Source organism: Culex quinquefasciatus, chromosome 1 (assembly GCF_015732765.1).
Source record: "Culex quinquefasciatus strain JHB chromosome 1, VPISU_Cqui_1.0_pri_paternal, whole genome shotgun sequence".
Taxonomy (NCBI): domain Eukaryota; kingdom Metazoa; phylum Arthropoda; class Insecta; order Diptera; family Culicidae; genus Culex; species Culex quinquefasciatus.
The window spans coordinates 36,207,096-36,216,635 of record NC_051861.1 but is presented as its reverse complement, the minus strand read 5'-3'; the positions used below and the strand labels follow the sequence as shown (position 1 = coordinate 36,216,635).

General features: G+C 33.4%; 1 long non-coding RNA gene across 1 annotated transcript; it reads right to left on the bottom strand.

Annotated features, from left to right (window-relative positions):
- Nucleotides 1-972: 972 nt before the first annotated feature.
- LOC119765057 lies at nucleotides 973-9,121 on the bottom strand. Its single transcript, XR_005276474.1, has 3 exons — nucleotides 8,879-9,121; nucleotides 1,087-1,158; nucleotides 973-1,028 (listed from the first exon to the last, which is right to left on the bottom strand). It is a non-coding gene; the product is annotated as an uncharacterized LOC119765057 (long non-coding RNA).
- Between the last annotated feature and the right edge of the window lie 419 nt (nucleotides 9,122-9,540).

Below are 9,540 nucleotides of genomic sequence, written 5' to 3'. Positions count from 1 at the left end.
ACTTTAAATACTTTAAATACTTTAAATACTTTAAATACTTTAAATACTTTAAAAACTTTAAATACTTTAAATACGTTAAATACTTTAAATACTTTAAATACTTTAAATACTTTAAATACTTTAAATACTTTAAATACTTTAAATACTTTAAATACTTTAAATACTTTAAATACTTTAAATTCTTAAAATACTTAAAATACTTTTAATACTTTAAATACTTTAAATACTTAAAATACTTTACCTACTTGACACTTTTAATTTTTTAAACATTTTAAATACTTTGAATACTTAGAAAAATTTAAAAACTATGAAAACTTTGAATACACAAAATAAGTTGAATGCCTGAAATACGATAAATGCTATGAATTTAATTTATTACTGTGAAAAATGCTTTGAATACTTTAATTCTTTGAATGTTTTAAATACTTTCAAGACTTCGAATACATCAAATATTTTGAGTTTTTGAGATACTTTTAAAAATTAAAATGATTTTAATAAGTTAATAATCATTTACTTAAATAACTTCAAACACTTTAAATACGTCAAATTCTTTGAATACTGCAACTACAGCAAATACTTAAAATTCTCTTTTTACTTTAAATGTTTTCAATACCAATAGATATAATACTTTTAACTCATCAAATCGATGGAGAACAGAAACATATTCAGCATTTTACTTCATCGAAATGATTGGAACTACCTCCTTATAATCTAAACTTTTTTTTTAAGATAGGTAAACAAATAGGAAATTTGAGAATTAATATATTTGTATGGAAATTTATATGGACTAACTGCAAAATTGCTTCTTTGGGCATACCGGGTGTTGCCCAAGGTGCGAATCCCCCAGAGGTCGTTTCGGACTCTTTACAGCAAAACTCGTCGATTCCCTCAGAGTAAGCTTAAAGCTAAAAAAGAAGTATGTATTTAGTAAGTTTGATCAATTCATATCTGTGGTACACTTACAAATTTAGTCCAGAACTTTGTAGGGGTTCGCTGTTGGTACGATTCAAGTTGGTGCTGGTGTGAACCTGATTTTAGTTTAGTATTAGATTAAGTTTACCTCGAACTCATTCTTTGAGTACTTACAATAGTAGATGTACCAAATGAGTCAGCTATTAACTAGTTTCTATTGAATTAATTTTGCCGCAGCCGATCAAGCTAGATATAATAAATGTAATAAGTAAGTATAGCATGAGCATGAGCATGAGAGATCACCCATGGTTGCCCCTCCGTTGCTGAACAGAACCGTAATATCCTTTCAGCACTACTGATTATAGGCTTCGACGATCTAGTGGTGTTTCCCTTATCAACAGCATGTATGAATGCGCTGAAAAGATAAAACACCATGATTGCTAAAGCTAGATCAGTTGCGAATAGGTAACAGTCATTGGCCACCAACGGCGCCCGCCATGTCAGTTTGTAGACCTCGATTTTAAGGGACGGGAATGTTAGTTAGCGCAGGTTGCTACTAGGGCAGCTGATTTACTCTGTGCTTACACCCCACGAGCGCCAGGAACCTGAAAACTTGTTAGTAGGATAGGGTGTTTGGTCAGGATTCATCATAGAAGATGATGATGCGACCCAAAATCATAGTGTTTGTTGAACGGTATTTTGTATTATTCTCAAGGCAAGCAATCGGAGGCTGCGGATGAGACATTTCCCGTTTATCTGTTGTTAAATTTTAAATGAAATGGTCTAGTCTTAGACAGCCGGCTGTGGAAAGATAGAACCTAAATCATTTGTAATTAAAACTGAAGGGTTAAACAGTGTAATTTTTAACTTGAGATGATTTCACGAGTTTTGAATGATTGATGTTTAGTGAGGTACTGATTAACTTTGCGAACGACGAGTTACGATGTATCGAGATGAAATGGTATGATAGGGTTTTGTTGTTGTTGCACATCGACAACGGACGCGAAAAATTTACCGACCCGACGAAAAGGCATCGCAAATCGAACTGACTGTCATCGGGACAGTCAAAGCCAGCCGCACCTTCACACGCACACACGCACGCGAAAAAACGAAAAACACACTGCGACGGACGCGAAAAATTTTGCGACCCAACGAAAAGGCATCGCAAATCGAACTCCCGGCTGTGATGTGTATCAAATACATCACTAACGAGAAAAACACACTGACGACGATCGACGAAACCGGAACGCGAAAAAAATGCGTCCCGAAGGACAGGCACCGCGAAACGGACTGGCTCAGCTCTGCTGTCATCGTGACAACCAGAGCTAGCCGCACCTTCACACACACACGCACGCACTCACCCGAAATACACACCGACGACGATCGACGAAACCGGAACGCGAAAAAATGCGTCCCGAAGGACAGGCACCGCGAAACGGACTGGCTCAGCTCTGCTGTCATCGTGACAACCAGAGCTAGCCGCACCTTCACACACACACGCACGCACTCACCCGAAATACACACCGACGACGATCGACGAAACCGGAACGCGAAAAAAAAATGCGTCCCGACGGACAGGCACCGCGAAACGGACTGGCTCAGCTCCAGTGTTACCACATGCTCGTCTGTATCAGAGGGTCCAAAAATCTGTCTTATCTGCACCAAGCATGGCGAATATCTGTACCATTATCTGTACGGTATATTTTTTGTAAATAACATTTTTTATTATGCATTTTGAACAATCTTATGACAACATTATGCAGCTCGGAAGGAACGCAAAACTGCATATAAAAAACACACAAGAAACGGCCAAGGAAAGACGTTTCTTCGCGTGACGTTCCTTCGAGCGATGTTTGTTTGCAAAAGTTCTAGTGAAAAAACTTAAATATTCAGAATTTGTTTATTTTATTGCAACTGAAAGTCATAAATGTATCAATAATTTTGTAATCGATATTATAATATTGAAAATTCCGAATTGCCTTTTGATGCCGAATCTTAAAAAGCAGAATCTTGAAATTAAAAGGAAGGATTTTGTATTTTGCTTGAAAAGAAGTTAACCAACACAGCAAAAAATCCGATGGTAAAATCGCATGCAAAAGCATGCACATCACCTTCGTCAAAATAAACACTTAATATTACACACTGCATGTACAATTTTTCTACTCACAAAAAAAAAAAGTTGCAGCCAACGGGATTCAAACCCAGCACCAACAGTAAGGGCTGGCGCCTTAGCCCGCTCGGCCATCAGACCGATGAAGAATTGAAAGGATAAACGCATATATGAGCTTGACATTTCGGTCAAGTAGGTTTTCCATACTGATGGGCTACATATTTCAGGGTGTAATATTACATAGAATTTCATAAAATAATTCAACATTTATTTTACACCCAGGCCTTTTACACGCAGCTAGATTACTACTTTATTTGCTGTGAATCTAATCTAATCTAATCTAATCTAATCTAATCTAACACAAACGCAGCCAGTCCGATGAAAGCATGCTGGAAAGTCTTGCGATTAGATTACGCCCCAAGCACTCATTATTAATAATTGCAGTACATCCGAGAACACCCGAAAATGAATTGCAAAAATTAAAGCGGCCAGCCCTACTGCGTTGTGTTTACCGCAGAGAAGATTCTGTGAACGGATCACATTTCACAGAATCTACAGGGAGGAAGGATGCGTGGACATACCGTACCAAACGCTCCGAATCAGTTGTGGTTGGGTGTGTAAGTGTAAATTTGGCAAATAATGGGGTTCGTGGAAATGGAGAAATGGGGATTGGGAAAATGGAAGATGGAGAAGGGGTAGGAAAGATATTTCATTTAATCAATAGAATATAATTTATATTGGTATGGCATGGAAAAAAACATTGCAAAAATTATGGAAAGATCTCACCAAAACCTGGATATCTTCAATAAGCAGCTTCAATCTTCATTTTCCTGCAACCGGAATTGGACATAGCCTGACGTCACCTTCTCTGGGTTCTTGATAGTTTTCAGTCGACGAACCGAATCAAATAGAATCTGCTTCCATTTAGGGGCTGTATAAGTGAAGGAACAGGCTCCGCAGGTTGCAAATAGCTTCTGGCTTTGCCGGAAAGGCTGGAACCATCAGGAAATCTTCACCGTTCCGCCATACTAAAAGGTTCACGGAGAGCTTCACTTTTGCCTTCAGCCACAGAAAGATTCTCTTACAGAATAAAGTCAACCGAAGAACAAATCCGAAACCGTCGTGGAATTTTCTAAAAATTGGCCAAAAGATGCCAACGAGAAATAACTTGAAAAAACCCCGAAGAAAACATCAAATTTACGGCAGCGAAAACAAATTACGTCCAAACACGCCCATGGCTACTTCGATCCTCTCTTTGCTTCAAAAGAAGTTAACCAAAGAGAAAATCTATAAACACAAATACAAATATTAAAACTAAAAAAAATCTAAGATTTAAAAAATAAAAAGAAATATATATACAAAACAAAATTTAAAAATAAAAAATTCAAAGCTTTAAAATTCTAATAATTAAAAATTAATAAAATTAAAATAATATAATTTAATAAATCATATATTCAAAATCCTTCAAATTCAAAATAATAATCCAAAAATTTCAAATTCTAAATAAAATCTAGAATTTCAAATCATACCCAGATTTAAAATTTAAAAATATCAAAGAATTTAAGAATTTAAGAATTTAAGAATTTAAGAATTTAAGAATTTAAGAATTTAAGAATTTAAGAATTTAAGAATTTAAGAATTTAAGAATTTAAGAATTTAAGAATTTAAGAATTTAAGAATTTAAGAATTTAAGAATTTAAGAATTTAAGAATTTAAGAATTTAAGAATTTAAGAATTTAAGAATTTAAGAATTTAAGAATTTAAGAATTTAAGAATTTAAGAATTTAAGAATTTAAGAATTTAAGAATTTAAGAATTTAAGAATTTAAGAATTTAAGAATTTAAGAATTTAAGAATTTAAGAATTTAAGAATTTAAGAATTTAAGAATTTACGAATTTAAGAATTTAAGAATTTAAGAATTTAAGAATTTAAGAATTTAAGAATTTAAGAATTTAAGAATTTAAGAATTTAAGAATTTAAGAATTTAAGAATTTAAGAATTTAAGAATTTAAGAATTTAAGAATTTAAGAATTTAAGAATTTAAGAATTTAAGAATTTAAGAATTTAAGAATTTAAGAATTTAAGAATTTAAGAATTTAAGAATTTAAGAATTTAAGAATTTAAGAATTTAAGAATTTAAGAATTTAAGAATTTAAGAATTTAAGAATTTAAGAATTTAAGAATTTAAGAATTTAAGAATTTAAGAATTTAAGAATTTAAGAATTTAAGAATTTAAGAATTTAAGAATTTAAGAATTTAAGAATTTAAGAATTTAAGAATTTAAGAATTTAAGAATTTAAGAATTTAAGAATTTAAGAATTTAAGAATTTAAGAATTTAAGAATTTAAGAATTTAAGAATTTAAGAATTTAAGAATTTAAGAATTTAAGAATTTAAGAATTTAAGAATTTAAGAATTTAAGAATTTAAGAATTTAAGAATTTAAGAATTTAAGAATTTAAGAATTTTAGAATTTAAGAATTTAAGAATTTAAGAATTTAAGAATTTAAGAATTTAAGAATTTAAGAATTTAAGAATTTAAGAATTTAAGAATTTAAGAATTTAAGAATTTAAGAATTTAAGAATTTAAGAATTTAAGAATTTAAGAATTTAAGAATTTAAGAATTTAAGAATTTAAGAATTTAAGAATTTAAGAATTTAAGAATTTAAGAATTTAGGAATTCAGGAATTTAAGAATTCAAGAATTAAATAATTTAAGTTAGACTGTAATCCATATTCATACAGACTGCAGTCCTGATTGACCCAGTTGACGGTACAAAACATGATTTATCGAAAACTTTCAATAAAATATACTTTGACCAGATTCCACTTATTAAAAAGTTTAATGTGACATAATGGCGTTACCTTTCAAGAAAAAAATAATATTTTGAAAAACGAGGAATAATTTTTTTAATATTCAGGCAACTACAAGGTGGTTGTAAATATTTTTATATTTAGGGCATGTAATGTATGGAATGCTAAAAAGATATTTTTATTATCAAACTTTTTTGCAAAAATGCTTTAAATGCAATAAGCAAGATTATGAACATAAAAATCATGTTGTTTTCATATAATTTAAAAATATACTCAAATTAATAAAAAAATACAATAAACTTTATGACTCATTATTTTCTGTATGATTCAGTACAACTTTTATTAAATTTTTGAAGTAGGGAACAGCATCTAATTCCAGCGTGCCTCTAATGTTGGCAGGTCAGAACTTTGACATTCAATTAAAGCTAATTAAAAGCGTTTTCAACTGAAATCGAGTGATAGATAGCTCAATAAGAAGTGAGCAAGCAAGTTTCTATCAAAAGTTTTGCAAAATTAGTTGTTTAAATAGTGAAAATCAGTAAATTGGATGGAGTTAGGAGCGAGTGCTTAACCTGCCAAACATACGAGAATTTCCCTATTTAAGATTTTATTTTACCTGTGTTCTCCTTAATTTCAAAATCATTTTGGGGAAATGCTGGAAATTATGTTATAACTTTATTAGAACGAAATGCTATAAATTATTTTTATTAGGTCCTTGTCGGTACTGAAACCTGGTTAGCAATGAGTCTGCTATTGTAAATGCAGTTTTCTTAAACCTAAGAAAAACCTAAAACTACAGAGGATCTTGTGTGTAAATGTTATTGTGAAGGCAGACAAAAATCAAAATACGAGCGCAACCTGTCAAAGCCTGTTGCGCCACAGGCTGATGTACACGCTTACGACAAACCACTCAATTTTTGTACGGCGCAACAGATTTTTCGCGCAACAGAAGAGATGCGCACTTCGGTTTGGTGGTGCGCGGATAATAATAAGCTACCTCTCCACCAAAAATGAGCAAAAGTTACTTCAGTAAAGTCTATTTAATCATGATTTTAAATAAAGTAACATAAACAAAATCTCTGCCATCAGCAGTCCCTGTTTATATAGCCCTGTCAACCTGTCAAACAAAAAGCTACATAAACCTCGTGACGAAAAAAAAGCAACATGAAAAAAGCGCCATGTACATTCGGCGAAGAAAAACGAATCATAACAAAACGCCCCCCTCAGTGACAGCAGGGTGATATCGCCGTTGGTGATTTCAAAAGAAGTTATGTTTGTTTTTCTCAAATAAAATTACGGAAATAATGTTTTATTGAATATGGATGATAAAGTATCAACAAAAGCAACGTTTTTCATCGTTTGTTATCATTAGAACATCTTATTTTGCTTTTATATAAAAATGGTAATTGAAAATGGATGCTCAACATTCAAATGCGTTTTTCTCAAAACGCATGGTTTGTACATGATGCTTTTTGAAATGTTGGCATCGATATGCTAAAATAAAAAGAACTGCAAATATTTGAAGGAATGCAAAAACTTTCAGAAGTATTATAAATTGCACTCAAACCCCGATGGTTTGACACCAATTGTTGTCAAACAAACGGGGTCACTTTTTAGTTTGACACCCCTTTTACACGGAGTTCACACACACTACCAAATGTTTGTTTTGATAGTGTGCGTGTGCGCCGTGTAAAAAGTGACAGTTCGTCACTTTTTAGTTTGACTTTGACCAACCAACGGGGTACAAACTAAAAAAGTGTCAAACGAAAAAGTGACCAACCACCGGGGGTTGAGTGTATTTGCTTTTAATAACTAAAAAGGCAAAAAATAAAAGAAATAATTAAAAATTATATGTAGAAAATTAAAAGACTCTTGTGATTTCAAAAATGCATACCCGAAAAAAAACGAAACTATTGGCACTACGCCCCCCGGGGCATGGCCTTCCTCTAACGTGGGATTTCTGCTCCAGCGCCTCTGACGAGACAGGAGAAACCGGGACCGAGGTTTTACTTCACCATCCGATAGAAGCTCAGTGGATAAGGCGGGAATCGAACCCGCGTCTCATAGCATCATCGGGATCGGCAGCCGAAGCCGCTACCCCTGCGCCACGAGACCCACCAGAAATAATAAAGATTATATGCTTTAAAAAAATCAAAGAAAATTGTATGCTTAAATTAAAATAACTGCTCATATTTGAAAGAATGCAAAACTCACTGAAATGATGGACTTAATGACTGTATTGTACTTACATGAAAAACCAAAAAGAAAAAAAATCATAGAAATTGTTCCAAATTATTGTGAAGGCAGACAAAAATCAAAATACGAGCGCAACCTGTCAAAGCCTGTTGCGCCACAGGCTGATGTACACGCTTACGACAAACCACTCAATTTTTGTACGGCGCAACAGATTTTTCGCGCAACAGAAGAGATGCGCACTTCGGTTTGGTGGTGCGCGGATAATAGTGGGAGGGAGCCAATTACCCGCGGCGTACTGGGGGTTAGTATTAAGAGAGACTCCTAGTTCAAAATATTCTAGCATAAATGGATCTAAGATCGTTCAAAAATATAAGCTTGATCCTAGGCTTGATCCATTTCTAAATGTTTCAAAAGTTAAACTAGATTTAATCAATGAAAAGTTCTTAAATGTTGAGATAATTGCAATAACTTAACTATTCAATAATATCATTTTGAGTAAGAATCTGTTTTATCTGAAAATCTGTACAAATCAGTACGGTGACCCAAATATCTGTCATCTGTACGTACAGATTCTGTACTCAGATCTTTGCTGAAAATCTGTACCATGACAGATAAATCTGTACATGTGGCAACGCTGCTCAGCTCTGCTGTCATCGTGACAACCAGAGCTAGCCGCACCTTCACACACACACGCACGCACTCACCCGAAATACACACCGACGACGATCGACGAAACCGGAACGCGAAAAAAAAAAATGCGTCCCGACGGACAGGCACCGCGAAACGGACTCAATAAATGTAATAAGTAAGTAAGTATAGCGTGTAAACCGAAGTGTTTTGGTTCTCACCAGAATTCAGATTAAAATGTTCTGTTCGCTTTCGATAGCTAGCCGTACAAATAAGAATAAATTTAAAAACGAGCGCTAATTTGTAAATGGTGGACTAATTCTACTATGTCACGTCGAGAATGATCTGCCGTTCTCCTCGATCTTGACGTTCTTCCTTCGTTCGTCTACTTGTGCCCTATTGACACTCCCGAGGGTGAGGGGGAGATCAAATAATAGTCTAGATCGCCGAGGGGTTTGCTCGCCTGGTCATCTGCTTCAGCAACACCGGGCAAAAATTAAAATTCTTAAAAAAAAGACCAAATTCGTCGAAAATTGCTCAAAAAGAGCACACAATTTCAATCCAAACTACATCATTTACTCAAAAGCATATGAGACATTTATGCAAGCAGGGGTCGAGAAAGTGATTTAAAAATTACATTAAAACAACAAAATTGTCTTCTTCGCCAAAAAAATCAAGGTTGGAAACAATTTTCTTCATCCTGAATATGTTTAATAATGTTGGGGTTTCTATATTGCTAGGAAATAGTATTAAAAATTATTAGCAAATTTTAAGAGCATGAAGTAACACGAAATGCTTAGTAGATCATTTAAGTTAATCTACTACCAGAAAATCTAGACATACTGCCAAATCGCTCAAATATAGAATCGTCCCGTTTGGTTGA